Below are 15,000 nucleotides of genomic sequence, written 5' to 3'. Positions count from 1 at the left end.
AGACTGTTCGGACAACATACCTTTATCTTTGAGTAGTTTTAATGTGCGGTTTATTTTATCTTCAACTTTAAAAATTAGGCTATACTGGAGATCACCAACTTCTAAAAATTTACTGGAATCTGATAAAACATTATTCATTTTCTGGATATAGTCACTGTGGTTAAGAATAACAACACCTTTACCTTTATCTGGTCTGCAAATAACAATATTCCTGTTTTGTGAGAGTTTCTTGAGCACTGTAAAATCATCTTGTTTAAAAAAGGGAAACCAATTGGTGGCTTTCAAAGAAGAAAACACCCTATGGGCAATATCATGAATTGACTGTTGGGTTGCTTCTAAGTTAATATGTGCAGGAAGATTTCGAATGCAGTGAAAAAACCGTTCAAATGGTAGAAAAAATTGATAAAAGTTTGGTTTAAAATTTGGAAGGCAAAAATCAAGTCCTAAGGAAAGTAAAAATTCTTCTTTTTTAGACAGAACGTAGTCAGAGTAATTAAAAACAACATCCTTGGGAGAAAGGAATCTTGGCAGACTAATACCTAATTTTAAAAGTTTACGTTTATGAACCTCTGTTATATTTAGGGTATACTGTTTAATATTTCTACTTAAAAGTGATCTAACATAAAAACCATCGAGCGGGGACAAAGTGTTGTACAATGAATGTGACAGGGAGGACACTGAGCCTTTCAATCTATTGATAGATTTGGATTTAAAATCAATTTCAATGTCTAAGAGGGACTGAGTAGCAGTTCTATAAAAATCAGAGTTATATAGTGAAGATCTATATAATTTAAACTTGATGAAATTAGGCACAATATTACTCATCTTACAATATAGCAAAAAATCGTGATCAAGTTGGGCCTTCTTCCATTTCTTGTCCGAGGACTCAAGACGTCGGTAAAGCCGGAGAGTGGAGCCATCGTATTTCCGCTGAATATAACTAGTAACATTTTCGCTTCTGGCAAGCTTAAGTTTAAGGATGAAGAGGACAGCAAGAAGACTTCGGATCATCTTACATATTTATTCAACTGCTACTCAGTCCCTCTTAGACATTGAAATTGATTTTAAATCCAAATCTATCAATAGATTGAAAGGCTCAGTGTCCTCCCTGTCACATTCATTGTACAACACTTTGTCCCCGCCCGATGGTTTTTATGTTAGATCACTTTTAAGTAGAAATATTAAACAGTATACCCTAAATATAACAGAGGTTCATAAACGTAAACTTTTAAAATTAGGTATTAGTCTGCCAAGATTCCTTTCTCCCAAGGATGTTGTTTTTAATTACTCTGACTACGTTCTGTCTAAAAAAGAAGAATTTTTACTTTCCTTAGGACTTGATTTTTGCCTTCCAAATTTTAAACCAAACTTTTATCAATTTTTTCTACCATTTGAACGGTTTTTTCACTGCATTCGAAATCTTCCTGCACATATTAACTTAGAAGCAACCCAACAGTCAATTCATGATATTGCCCATAGGGTGTTTTCTTCTTTGAAAGCCACCAATTGGTTTCCCTTTTTTAAACAAGATGATTTTACAGTGCTCAAGAAACTCTCACAAAACAGGAATATTGTTATTTGCAGACCAGATAAAGGTAAAGGTGTTGTTATTCTTAACCACAGTGACTATATCCAGAAAATGAATAATGTTTTATCAGATTCCAGTAAATTTTTAGAAGTTGGTGATCTCCAGTATAGCCTAATTTTTAAAGTTGAAGATAAAATAAACCGCACATTAAAACTACTCAAAGATAAAGGTATGTTGTCCGAACAGTCTTATCAACCATTATATAGTTCAGGATCTTCTTTTAGTGTTCTGTATGGACTTCCTAAGGTCCATAAGACTAATGTACCCCTCAGGCCTATTTTAGCAGCATATAACTCGCCAAATTATCACTTAGCCAAATTCCTAGTTCCTCTCCTTAGTCATTTAACCAATAATCAATTTACTCTTCAAAACTCCGCCAAGTTCATTCCCGAAATACTTGAACAAGATAGTAACTCAATTATGGTTAGCTTGGATGTAGAATCTTTGTTTACTAACGTGCCCCTTCATGAAACAATAGAAATTATACTCAACAAGCTTTTTCCTACCGAAAATACCTTATTCAACGGCTTTGATTCAAACAGTTTCAGAAAACTCCTTGAACTTTCAGTAATAGATATTCATTTTGTTTTTAATACCAAATTATTCAAACAGGTTGATGGAATGGCAATGGGGTCGCCCTTGGGTCCTACATTTGCCAATATATTCATGTGCCACTTGGAGGAAATATACCTTGGACAATGTCCGGAAGCATTTCGTCCTAGTTTCTATAAGAGATACGTTGACGACACTTTTTTGCTATTTAGAGAAAAATCCCATGCTGACAAGTTTTTAGAATATGTAAATAGAATTCACCCAAACATTAAGTTTACCATGGAAATAGAAAAAGATAACCAGTTGCCATTCCTTGACATAAACATTTCACGTTCAAATAGAGGATTTCTTACAGGTATTTTTAGAAAAGAGACATACACTGGTTTGGGTCTTAATTTTTTTAGTAGTTGTTCGAAATCATTCAAGATTAACTCTATTCAAACCCTTTTATTTAGAGCATATTCCTTATGTTCGGACTGGCATAATTTTCATAAAGAAATTTCATTTTTAAAAACATATTTTACATACAATTGTTATCCTTCACACCTCTATGACAAAATTGTTAATAAATTTCTTAATGGTATTTTTCAGCCTAAATATAAATGTCCTGAAGTTCCCAAAAAACTAATGTATGTATCATTGCCTTATGTTAAAAATGCTCTTTTCAGAAACGAGCTCACCACAGCCCTCAGCACTCTGTACCCATATGTGAATTTTAAGTTTATATTAAAAAACCCTTTAAATATTGGCAAACTTTTCAGGTTCAAAGACACCCTCCCAGAGTTGATGCGGTCCTTCGTTGTTTACAAGTATACTTGTCCAAAATGTAATTTTGGAAACTATATCGGGTCTACCCGACGATTACTGAAGGTCCGCATCGATTCCCATAGGGGTGTCAGTCATCGCACTGGTTCCGTATTAAAATCCCAAGAATTTTCCTCTATAAGAAATCATTCAAACTCATGTAAAACTCATATACAATACAACCATTTCGAAATTCTTTCCCAAACATCCGATTGCCTTTCGCTCCTTCTCTTAGAATCTCTCTATATAAAGAAACTGTCCCCTTCCTTAAATAATCAAACCACCTCAACACCATTACATATTGCCTAACTACCATTACCTTTCATCCCTTGTTGATCTATTTTTTGTTCGTAGTTAAAGCATTTTCTTCAAGAATTTTCGCAAATATTCCTATAGTTTTCAGCCACATCTCTTGACAGTAAGTTCGACCATTCATTTACATATATGTATATTTTTTATTCCATTTTGATCACAAGTGTTTTTATCATCATAATTGTAAAGGACCTCTGTTAGCCACATGTTTTTATATACCGTCTAGGTTCCTGTATTTTGATTCTTTTAACCGTTTTTTAATATTTTTTGTACCAAAGCAATTTTAAGCAAAAATGTATGATTAATTTCTAATGTAAACATAATTTCATGTTTTATGTAGCCCTGATGATGGGAATGGATTCCCGAAACGTTGGTGTTGAATAAATATGTAAGATGATCCGAAGTCTTCTTGCTGTCCTCTTCATCCTTAAACTTAAGCTTGCCAGAAGCGAAAATGTTACTAGTTATATTCAGCGGAAATACGATGGCTCCACTCTCCGGCTTTACCGACGTCTTGAGTCCTCGGACAAGAAATGGAAGAAGGCCCAACTTGATCACGATTTTTTGCTATATTGTAAGATGAGTAATATTGTGCCTAATTTCATCGAGTTTAAATTATATAGATCTTCACTATATAACTCTGATTTTTATAGAACTGCTACTCAGTCCCTCTTAGACATTGAAATTGATTTTAAATCCAAATCTATCAATAGATTGAAAGGCTCAGTGTCCTCCCTGTCACATTCATTGTACAACACTTTGTCCCCGCTCGATGGTTTTTATGTTAGATCACTTTTAAGTAGAAATATTAAACAGTATACCCTAAATATAACAGAGGTTCATAAACGTAAACTTTTAAAATTAGGTATTAGTCTGCCAAGATTCCTTTCTCCCAAGGATGTTGTTTTTAATTACTCTGACTACGTTCTGTCTAAAAAAGAAGAATTTTTACTTTCCTTAGGACTTGATTTTTGCCTTCCAAATTTTAAACCAAACTTTTATCAATTTTTTCTACCATTTGAACGGTTTTTTCACTGCATTCGAAATCTTCCTGCACATATTAACTTAGAAGCAACCCAACAGTCAATTCATGATATTGCCCATAGGGTGTTTTCTTCTTTGAAAGCCACCAATTGGTTTCCCTTTTTTAAACAAGATGATTTTACAGTGCTCAAGAAACTCTCACAAAACAGGAATATTGTTATTTGCAGACCAGATAAAGGTAAAGGTGTTGTTATTCTTAACCACAGTGACTATATCCAGAAAATGAATAATGTTTTATCAGATTCCAGTAAATTTTTAGAAGTTGGTGATCTCCAGTATAGCCTAATTTTTAAAGTTGAAGATAAAATAAACCGCACATTAAAACTACTCAAAGATAAAGGTATGTTGTCCGAACAGTCTTATCAACCATTATATAGTTCAGGATCTTCTTTTAGTGTTCTGTATGGACTTCCTAAGGTCCATAAGACTAATGTACCCCTCAGGCCTATTTTAGCAGCATATAACTCGCCAAATTATCACTTAGCCAAATTCCTAGTTCCTCTCCTTAGTCATTTAACCAATAATCAATTTACTCTTCAAAACTCCGCCAAGTTCATTCCCGAAATACTTGAACAAGATAGTAACTCAATTATGGTTAGCTTGGATGTAGAATCTTTGTTTACTAACGTGCCCCTTCATGAAACAATAGAAATTATACTCAACAAGCTTTTTCCTACCGAAAATACCTTATTCAACGGCTTTGATTCAAACAGTTTCAGAAAACTCCTTGAACTTTCAGTAATAGATATTCATTTTGTTTTTAATACCAAATTATTCAAACAGGTTGATGGAATGGCAATGGGGTCGCCCTTGGGTCCTACATTTGCCAATATATTCATGTGCCACTTGGAGGAAATATACCTTGGACAATGTCCGGAAGCATTTCGTCCTAGTTTCTATAAGAGATACGTTGACGACACTTTTTTGCTATTTAGAGAAAAATCCCATGCTGACAAGTTTTTAGAATATGTAAATAGAATTCACCCAAACATTAAGTTTACCATGGAAATAGAAAAAGATAACCAGTTGCCATTCCTTGACATAAACATTTCACGTTCAAATAGAGGATTTCTTACAGGTATTTTTAGAAAAGAGACATACACTGGTTTGGGTCTTAATTTTTTTAGTAGTTGTTCGAAATCATTCAAGATTAACTCTATTCAAACCCTTTTATTTAGAGCATATTCCTTATGTTCGGACTGGCATAATTTTCATAAAGAAATTTCATTTTTAAAAACATATTTTACATACAATTGTTATCCTTCACACCTCTATGACAAAATTGTTAATAAATTTCTTAATGGTATTTTTCAGCCTAAATATAAATGTCCTGAAGTTCCCAAAAAACTAATGTATGTATCATTGCCTTATGTTAAAAATGCTCTTTTCAGAAACGAGCTCACCACAGCCCTCAGCACTCTGTACCCATATGTGAATTTTAAGTTTATATTAAAAAACCCTTTAAATATTGGCAAACTTTTCAGGTTCAAAGACACCCTCCCAGAGTTGATGCGGTCCTTCGTTGTTTACAAGTATACTTGTCCAAAATGTAATTTTGGAAACTATATCGGGTCTACCCGACGATTACTGAAGGTCCGCATCGATTCCCATAGGGGTGTCAGTCATCGCACTGGTTCCGTATTAAAATCCCAAGAATTTTCCTCTATAAGAAATCATTCAAACTCATGTAAAACTCATATACAATACAACCATTTCGAAATTCTTTCCCAAACATCCGATTGCCTTTCGCTCCTTCTCTTAGAATCTCTCTATATAAAGAAACTGTCCCCTTCCTTAAATAATCAAACCACCTCAACACCATTACATATTGCCTAACTACCATTACCTTTCATCCCTTGTTGATCTATTTTTTGTTCGTAGTTAAAGCATTTTCTTCAAGAATTTTCGCAAATATTCCTATAGTTTTCAGCCACATCTCTTGACAGTAAGTTCGACCATTCATTTACATATATGTATATTTTTTATTCCATTTTGATCACAAGTGTTTTTATCATCATAATTGTAAAGGACCTCTGTTAGCCACATGTTTTTATATACCGTCTAGGTTCCTGTATTTTGATTCTTTTAACCGTTTTTTAATATTTTTTGTACCAAAGCAATTTTAAGCAAAAATGTATGATTAATTTCTAATGTAAACATAATTTCATGTTTTATGTAGCCCTGATGATGGGAATGGATTCCCGAAACGTTAGTGTTGAATAAATATGTAAGATGATCCGAAGTCTTCTTGCTGTCCTCTTCATCCTTAAACTTAAGCTTGCCAGAAGCGAAAATGTTACTAGTTATATTCAGCGGAAATACGATGGCTCCACTCTCCGGCTTTACCGACGTCTTGAGTCCTCGGACAAGAAATGGAAGAAGGCCCAACTTGATCACGATTTTTTGCTATATTGTAAGATGAGTAATATTGTGCCTAATTTCATCGAGTTTAAATTATATAGATCTTCACTATATAACTCTGATTTTTATAGAACTGCTACTCAGTCCCTCTTAGACATTGAAATTGATTTTAAATCCAAATCTATCAATAGATTGAAAGGCTCAGTGTCCTCCCTGTCACATTCATTGTACAACACTTTGTCCCCGCTCGATGGTTTTTATGTTAGATCACTTTTAAGTAGAAATATTAAACAGTATACCCTAAATATAACAGAGGTTCATAAACGTAAACTTTTAAAATTAGGTATTAGTCTGCCAAGATTCCTTTCTCCCAAGGATGTTGTTTTTAATTACTCTGACTACGTTCTGTCTAAAAAAGAAGAATTTTTACTTTCCTTAGGACTTGATTTTTGCCTTCCAAATTTTAAACCAAACTTTTATCAATTTTTTCTACCATTTGAACGGTTTTTTCACTGCATTCGAAATCTTCCTGCACATATTAACTTAGAAGCAACCCAACAGTCAATTCATGATATTGCCCATAGGGTGTTTTCTTCTTTGAAAGCCACCAATTGGTTTCCCTTTTTTAAACAAGATGATTTTACAGTGCTCAAGAAACTCTCACAAAACAGGAATATTGTTATTTGCAGACCAGATAAAGGTAAAGGTGTTGTTATTCTTAACCACAGTGACTATATCCAGAAAATGAATAATGTTTTATCAGATTCCAGTAAATTTTTAGAAGTTGGTGATCTCCAGTATAGCCTAATTTTTAAAGTTGAAGATAAAATAAACCGCACATTAAAACTACTCAAAGATAAAGGTATGTTGTCCGAACAGTCTTATCAACCATTATATAGTTCAGGATCTTCTTTTAGTGTTCTGTATGGACTTCCTAAGGTCCATAAGACTAATGTACCCCTCAGGCCTATTTTAGCAGCATATAACTCGCCAAATTATCACTTAGCCAAATTCCTAGTTCCTCTCCTTAGTCATTTAACCAATAATCAATTTACTCTTCAAAACTCCGCCAAGTTCATTCCCGAAATACTTGAACAAGATAGTAACTCAATTATGGTTAGCTTGGATGTAGAATCTTTGTTTACTAACGTGCCCCTTCATGAAACAATAGAAATTATACTCAACAAGCTTTTTCCTACCGAAAATACCTTATTCAACGGCTTTGATTCAAACAGTTTCAGAAAACTCCTTGAACTTTCAGTAATAGATATTCATTTTGTTTTTAATACCAAATTATTCAAACAGGTTGATGGAATGGCAATGGGGTCGCCCTTGGGTCCTACATTTGCCAATATATTCATGTGCCACTTGGAGGAAATATACCTTGGACAATGTCCGGAAGCATTTCGTCCTAGTTTCTATAAGAGATACGTTGACGACACTTTTTTGCTATTTAGAGAAAAATCCCATGCTGACAAGTTTTTAGAATATGTAAATAGAATTCACCCAAACATTAAGTTTACCATGGAAATAGAAAAAGATAACCAGTTGCCATTCCTTGACATAAACATTTCACGTTCAAATAGAGGATTTCTTACAGGTATTTTTAGAAAAGAGACATACACTGGTTTGGGTCTTAATTTTTTTAGTAGTTGTTCGAAATCATTCAAGATTAACTCTATTCAAACCCTTTTATTTAGAGCATATTCCTTATGTTCGGACTGGCATAATTTTCATAAAGAAATTTCATTTTTAAAAACATATTTTACATACAATTGTTATCCTTCACACCTCTATGACAAAATTGTTAATAAATTTCTTAATGGTATTTTTCAGCCTAAATATAAATGTCCTGAAGTTCCCAAAAAACTAATGTATGTATCATTGCCTTATGTTAAAAATGCTCTTTTCAGAAACGAGCTCACCACAGCCCTCAGCACTCTGTACCCATATGTGAATTTTAAGTTTATATTAAAAAACCCTTTAAATATTGGCAAACTTTTCAGGTTCAAAGACACCCTCCCAGAGTTGATGCGGTCCTTCGTTGTTTACAAGTATACTTGTCCAAAATGTAATTTTGGAAACTATATCGGGTCTACCCGACGATTACTGAAGGTCCGCATCGATTCCCATAGGGGTGTCAGTCATCGCACTGGTTCCGTATTAAAATCCCAAGAATTTTCCTCTATAAGAAATCATTCAAACTCATGTAAAACTCATATACAATACAACCATTTCGAAATTCTTTCCCAAACATCCGATTGCCTTTCGCTCCTTCTCTTAGAATCTCTCTATATAAAGAAACTGTCCCCTTCCTTAAATAATCAAACCACCTCAACACCATTACATATTGCCTAACTACCATTACCTTTCATCCCTTGTTGATCTATTTTTTGTTCGTAGTTAAAGCATTTTCTTCAAGAATTTTCGCAAATATTCCTATAGTTTTCAGCCACATCTCTTGACAGTAAGTTCGACCATTCATTTACATATATGTATATTTTTTATTCCATTTTGATCACAAGTGTTTTTATCATCATAATTGTAAAGGACCTCTGTTAGCCACATGTTTTTATATACCGTCTAGGTTCCTGTATTTTGATTCTTTTAACCGTTTTTTAATATTTTTTGTACCAAAGCAATTTTAAGCAAAAATGTATGATTAATTTCTAATGTAAACATAATTTCATGTTTTATGTAGCCCTGATGATGGGAATGGATTCCCGAAACGTTGGTGTTGAATAAATATGTAAGATGATCCGAAGTCTTCTTGCTGTCCTCTTCATCCTTAAACTTAAGCTTGCCAGAAGCGAAAATGTTACTAGTTATATTCAGCGGAAATACGATGGCTCCACTCTCCGGCTTTACCGATGTCTTGAGTCCTCGGACAAGAAATGGAAGAAGGCCCAACTTGATCACGATTTTTTGCTATATTGTAAGATGAGTAATATTGTGCCTAATTTCATCGAGTTTAAATTATATAGATCTTCACTATATAACTCTGATTTTTATAGAACTGCTACTCAGTCCCTCTTAGACATTGAAATTGATTTTAAATCCAAATCTATCAATAGATTGAAAGGCTCAGTGTCCTCCCTGTCACATTCATTGTACAACACTTTGTCCCCGCTCGATGGTTTTTATGTTAGATCACTTTTAAGTAGAAATATTAAACAGTATACCCTAAATATAACAGAGGTTCATAAACGTAAACTTTTAAAATTAGGTATTAGTCTGCCAAGATTCCTTTCTCCCAAGGATGTTGTTTTTAATTACTCTGACTACGTTCTGTCTAAAAAAGAAGAATTTTTACTTTCCTTAGGACTTGATTTTTGCCTTCCAAATTTTAAACCAAACTTTTATCAATTTTTTCTACCATTTGAACGGTTTTTTCACTGCATTCGAAATCTTCCTGCACATATTAACTTAGAAGCAACCCAACAGTCAATTCATGATATTGCCCATAGGGTGTTTTCTTCTTTGAAAGCCACCAATTGGTTTCCCTTTTTTAAACAAGATGATTTTACAGTGCTCAAGAAACTCTCACAAAACAGGAATATTGTTATTTGCAGACCAGATAAAGGTAAAGGTGTTGTTATTCTTAACCACAGTGACTATATCCAGAAAATGAATAATGTTTTATCAGATTCCAGTAAATTTTTAGAAGTTGGTGATCTCCAGTATAGCCTAATTTTTAAAGTTGAAGATAAAATAAACCGCACATTAAAACTACTCAAAGATAAAGGTATGTTGTCCGAACAGTCTTATCAACCATTATATAGTTCAGGATCTTCTTTTAGTGTTCTGTATGGACTTCCTAAGGTCCATAAGACTAATGTACCCCTCAGGCCTATTTTAGCAGCATATAACTCGCCAAATTATCACTTAGCCAAATTCCTAGTTCCTCTCCTTAGTCATTTAACCAATAATCAATTTACTCTTCAAAACTCCGCCAAGTTCATTCCCGAAATACTTGAACAAGATAGTAACTCAATTATGGTTAGCTTGGATGTAGAATCTTTGTTTACTAACGTGCCCCTTCATGAAACAATAGAAATTATACTCAACAAGCTTTTTCCTACCGAAAATACCTTATTCAACGGCTTTGATTCAAACAGTTTCAGAAAACTCCTTGAACTTTCAGTAATAGATATTCATTTTGTTTTTAATACCAAATTATTCAAACAGGTTGATGGAATGGCAATGGGGTCGCCCTTGGGTCCTACATTTGCCAATATATTCATGTGCCACTTGGAGGAAATATACCTTGGACAATGTCCGGAAGCATTTCGTCCTAGTTTCTATAAGAGATACGTTGACGACACTTTTTTGCTATTTAGAGAAAAATCCCATGCTGACAAGTTTTTAGAATATGTAAATAGAATTCACCCAAACATTAAGTTTACCATGGAAATAGAAAAAGATAACCAGTTGCCATTCCTTGACATAAACATTTCACGTTCAAATAGAGGATTTCTTACAGGTATTTTTAGAAAAGAGACATACACTGGTTTGGGTCTTAATTTTTTTAGTAGTTGTTCGAAATCATTCAAGATTAACTCTATTCAAACCCTTTTATTTAGAGCATATTCCTTATGTTCGGACTGGCATAATTTTCATAAAGAAATTTCATTTTTAAAAACATATTTTACATACAATTGTTATCCTTCACACCTCTATGACAAAATTGTTAATAAATTTCTTAATGGTATTTTTCAGCCTAAATATAAATGTCCTGAAGTTCCCAAAAAACTAATGTATGTATCATTGCCTTATGTTAAAAATGCTCTTTTCAGAAACGAGCTCACCACAGCCCTCAGCACTCTGTACCCATATGTGAATTTTAAGTTTATATTAAAAAACCCTTTAAATATTGGCAAACTTTTCAGGTTCAAAGACACCCTCCCAGAGTTGATGCGGTCCTTCGTTGTTTACAAGTATACTTGTCCAAAATGTAATTTTGGAAACTATATCGGGTCTACCCGACGATTACTGAAGGTCCGCATCGATTCCCATAGGGGTGTCAGTCATCGCACTGGTTCCGTATTAAAATCCCAAGAATTTTCCTCTATAAGAAATCATTCAAACTCATGTAAAACTCATATACAATACAACCATTTCGAAATTCTTTCCCAAACATCCGATTGCCTTTCGCTCCTTCTCTTAGAATCTCTCTATATAAAGAAACTGTCCCCTTCCTTAAATAATCAAACCACCTCAACACCATTACATATTGCCTAACTACCATTACCTTTCATCCCTTGTTGATCTATTTTTTGTTCGTAGTTAAAGCATTTTCTTCAAGAATTTTCGCAAATATTCCTATAGTTTTCAGCCACATCTCTTGACAGTAAGTTCGACCATTCATTTACATATATGTATATTTTTTATTCCATTTTGATCACAAGTGTTTTTATCATCATAATTGTAAAGGACCTCTGTTAGCCACATGTTTTTATATACCGTCTAGGTTCCTGTATTTTGATTCTTTTAACCGTTTTTTAATATTTTTTGTACCAAAGCAATTTTAAGCAAAAATGTATGATTAATTTCTAATGTAAACATAATTTCATGTTTTATGTAGCCCTGATGATGGGAATGGATTCCCGAAACGTTGGTGTTGAATAAATATGTAAGATGATCCGAAGTCTTCTTGCTGTCCTCTTCATCCTTAAACTTAAGCTTGCCAGAAGCGAAAATGTTACTAGTTATATTCAGCGGAAATACGATGGCTCCACTCTCCGGCTTTACCGACGTCTTGAGTCCTCGGACAAGAAATGGAAGAAGGCCCAACTTGATCACGATTTTTTGCTATATTGTAAGATGAGTAATATTGTGCCTAATTTCATCAAGTTTAAATTATATAGATCTTCACTATATAACTCTGATTTTTATAGAACTGCTACTCAGTCCCTCTTAGACATTGAAATTGATTTTAAATCCAAATCTATCAATAGATTGAAAGGCTCAGTGTCCTCCCTGTCACATTCATTGTACAACACTTTGTCCCCGCTCGATGGTTTTTATGTTAGATCACTTTTAAGTAGAAATATTAAACAGTATACCCTAAATATAACAGAGGTTCATAAACGTAAACTTTTAAAATTAGGTATTAGTCTGCCAAGATTCCTTTCTCCCAAGGATGTTGTTTTTAATTACTCTGACTACGTTCTGTCTAAAAAAGAAGAATTTTTACTTTCCTTAGGACTTGATTTTTGCCTTCCAAATTTTAAACCAAACTTTTATCAATTTTTTCTACCATTTGAACGGTTTTTTCACTGCATTCGAAATCTTCCTGCACATATTAACTTAGAAGCAACCCAACAGTCAATTCATGATATTGCCCATAGGGTGTTTTCTTCTTTGAAAGCCACCAATTGGTTTCCCTTTTTTAAACAAGATGATTTTACAGTGCTCAAGAAACTCTCACAAAACAGGAATATTGTTATTTGCAGACCAGATAAAGGTAAAGGTGTTGTTATTCTTAACCACAGTGACTATATCCAGAAAATGAATAATGTTTTATCAGATTCCAGTAAATTTTTAGAAGTTGGTGATCTCCAGTATAGCCTAATTTTTAAAGTTGAAGATAAAATAAACCGCACATTAAAACTACTCAAAGATAAAGGTATGTTGTCCGAACAGTCTTATCAACCATTATATAGTTCAGGATCTTCTTTTAGTGTTCTGTATGGACTTCCTAAGGTCCATAAGACTAATGTACCCCTCAGGCCTATTTTAGCAGCATATAACTCGCCAAATTATCACTTAGCCAAATTCCTAGTTCCTCTCCTTAGTCATTTAACCAATAATCAATTTACTCTTCAAAACTCCGCCAAGTTCATTCCCGAAATACTTGAACAAGATAGTAACTCAATTATGGTTAGCTTGGATGTAGAATCTTTGTTTACTAACGTGCCCCTTCATGAAACAATAGAAATTATACTCAACAAGCTTTTTCCTACCGAAAATACCTTATTCAACGGCTTTGATTCAAACAGTTTCAGAAAACTCCTTGAACTTTCAGTAATAGATATTCATTTTGTTTTTAATACCAAATTATTCAAACAGGTTGATGGAATGGCAATGGGGTCGCCCTTGGGTCCTACATTTGCCAATATATTCATGTGCCACTTGGAGGAAATATACCTTGGACAATGTCCGGAAGCATTTCGTCCTAGTTTCTATAAGAGATACGTTGACGACACTTTTTTGCTATTTAGAGAAAAATCCCATGCTGACAAGTTTTTAGAATATGTAAATAGAATTCACCCAAACATTAAGTTTACCATGGAAATAGAAAAAGATAACCAGTTGCCATTCCTTGACATAAACATTTCACGTTCAAATAGAGGATTTCTTACAGGTATTTTTAGAAAAGAGACATACACTGGTTTGGGTCTTAATTTTTTTAGTAGTTGTTCGAAATCATTCAAGATTAACTCTATTCAAACCCTTTTATTTAGAGCATATTCCTTATGTTCGGACTGGCATAATTTTCATAAAGAAATTTCATTTTTAAAAACATATTTTACATACAATTGTTATCCTTCACACCTCTATGACAAAATTGTTAATAAATTTCTTAATGGTATTTTTCAGCCTAAATATAAATGTCCTGAAGTTCCCAAAAAACTAATGTATGTATCATTGCCTTATGTTAAAAATGCTCTTTTCAGAAACGAGCTCACCACAGCCCTCAGCACTCTGTACCCATATGTGAATTTTAAGTTTATATTAAAAAACCCTTTAAATATTGGCAAACTTTTCAGGTTCAAAGACACCCTCCCAGAGTTGATGCGGTCCTTCGTTGTTTACAAGTATACTTGTCCAAAATGTAATTTTGGAAACTATATCGGGTCTACCCGACGATTACTGAAGGTCCGCATCGATTCCCATAGGGGTGTCAGTCATCGCACTGGTTCCGTATTAAAATCCCAAGAATTTTCCTCTATAAGAAATCATTCAAACTCATGTAAAACTCATATACAATACAACCATTTCGAAATTCTTTCCCAAACATCCGATTGCCTTTCGCTCCTTCTCTTAGAATCTCTCTATATAAAGAAACTGTCCCCTTCCTTAAATAATCAAACCACCTCAACACCATTACATATTGCCTAACTACCATTACCTTTCATCCCTTGTTGATCTATTTTTTGTTCGTAGTTAAAGCATTTTCTTCAAGAATTTTCGCAAATATTCCTATAGTTTTCAGCCACATCTCTTGACAGTAAGTTCGACCATTCATTTACATATATGTATATTTTTTATTCCATTTTGATCACAAGTGTTTTTATCATCATAATTGTAAAGGACCTCTGTTAGCCACATGTTTT

The sequence above is a fragment of the Palaemon carinicauda genome, chromosome 5 (assembly GCF_036898095.1).
Source record: "Palaemon carinicauda isolate YSFRI2023 chromosome 5, ASM3689809v2, whole genome shotgun sequence".
Lineage (NCBI taxonomy): Eukaryota > Metazoa > Arthropoda > Malacostraca > Decapoda > Palaemonidae > Palaemon > Palaemon carinicauda.
The sequence above is the reverse complement of the archived record's forward strand: the minus strand, read 5'-3'. Positions refer to the sequence as shown.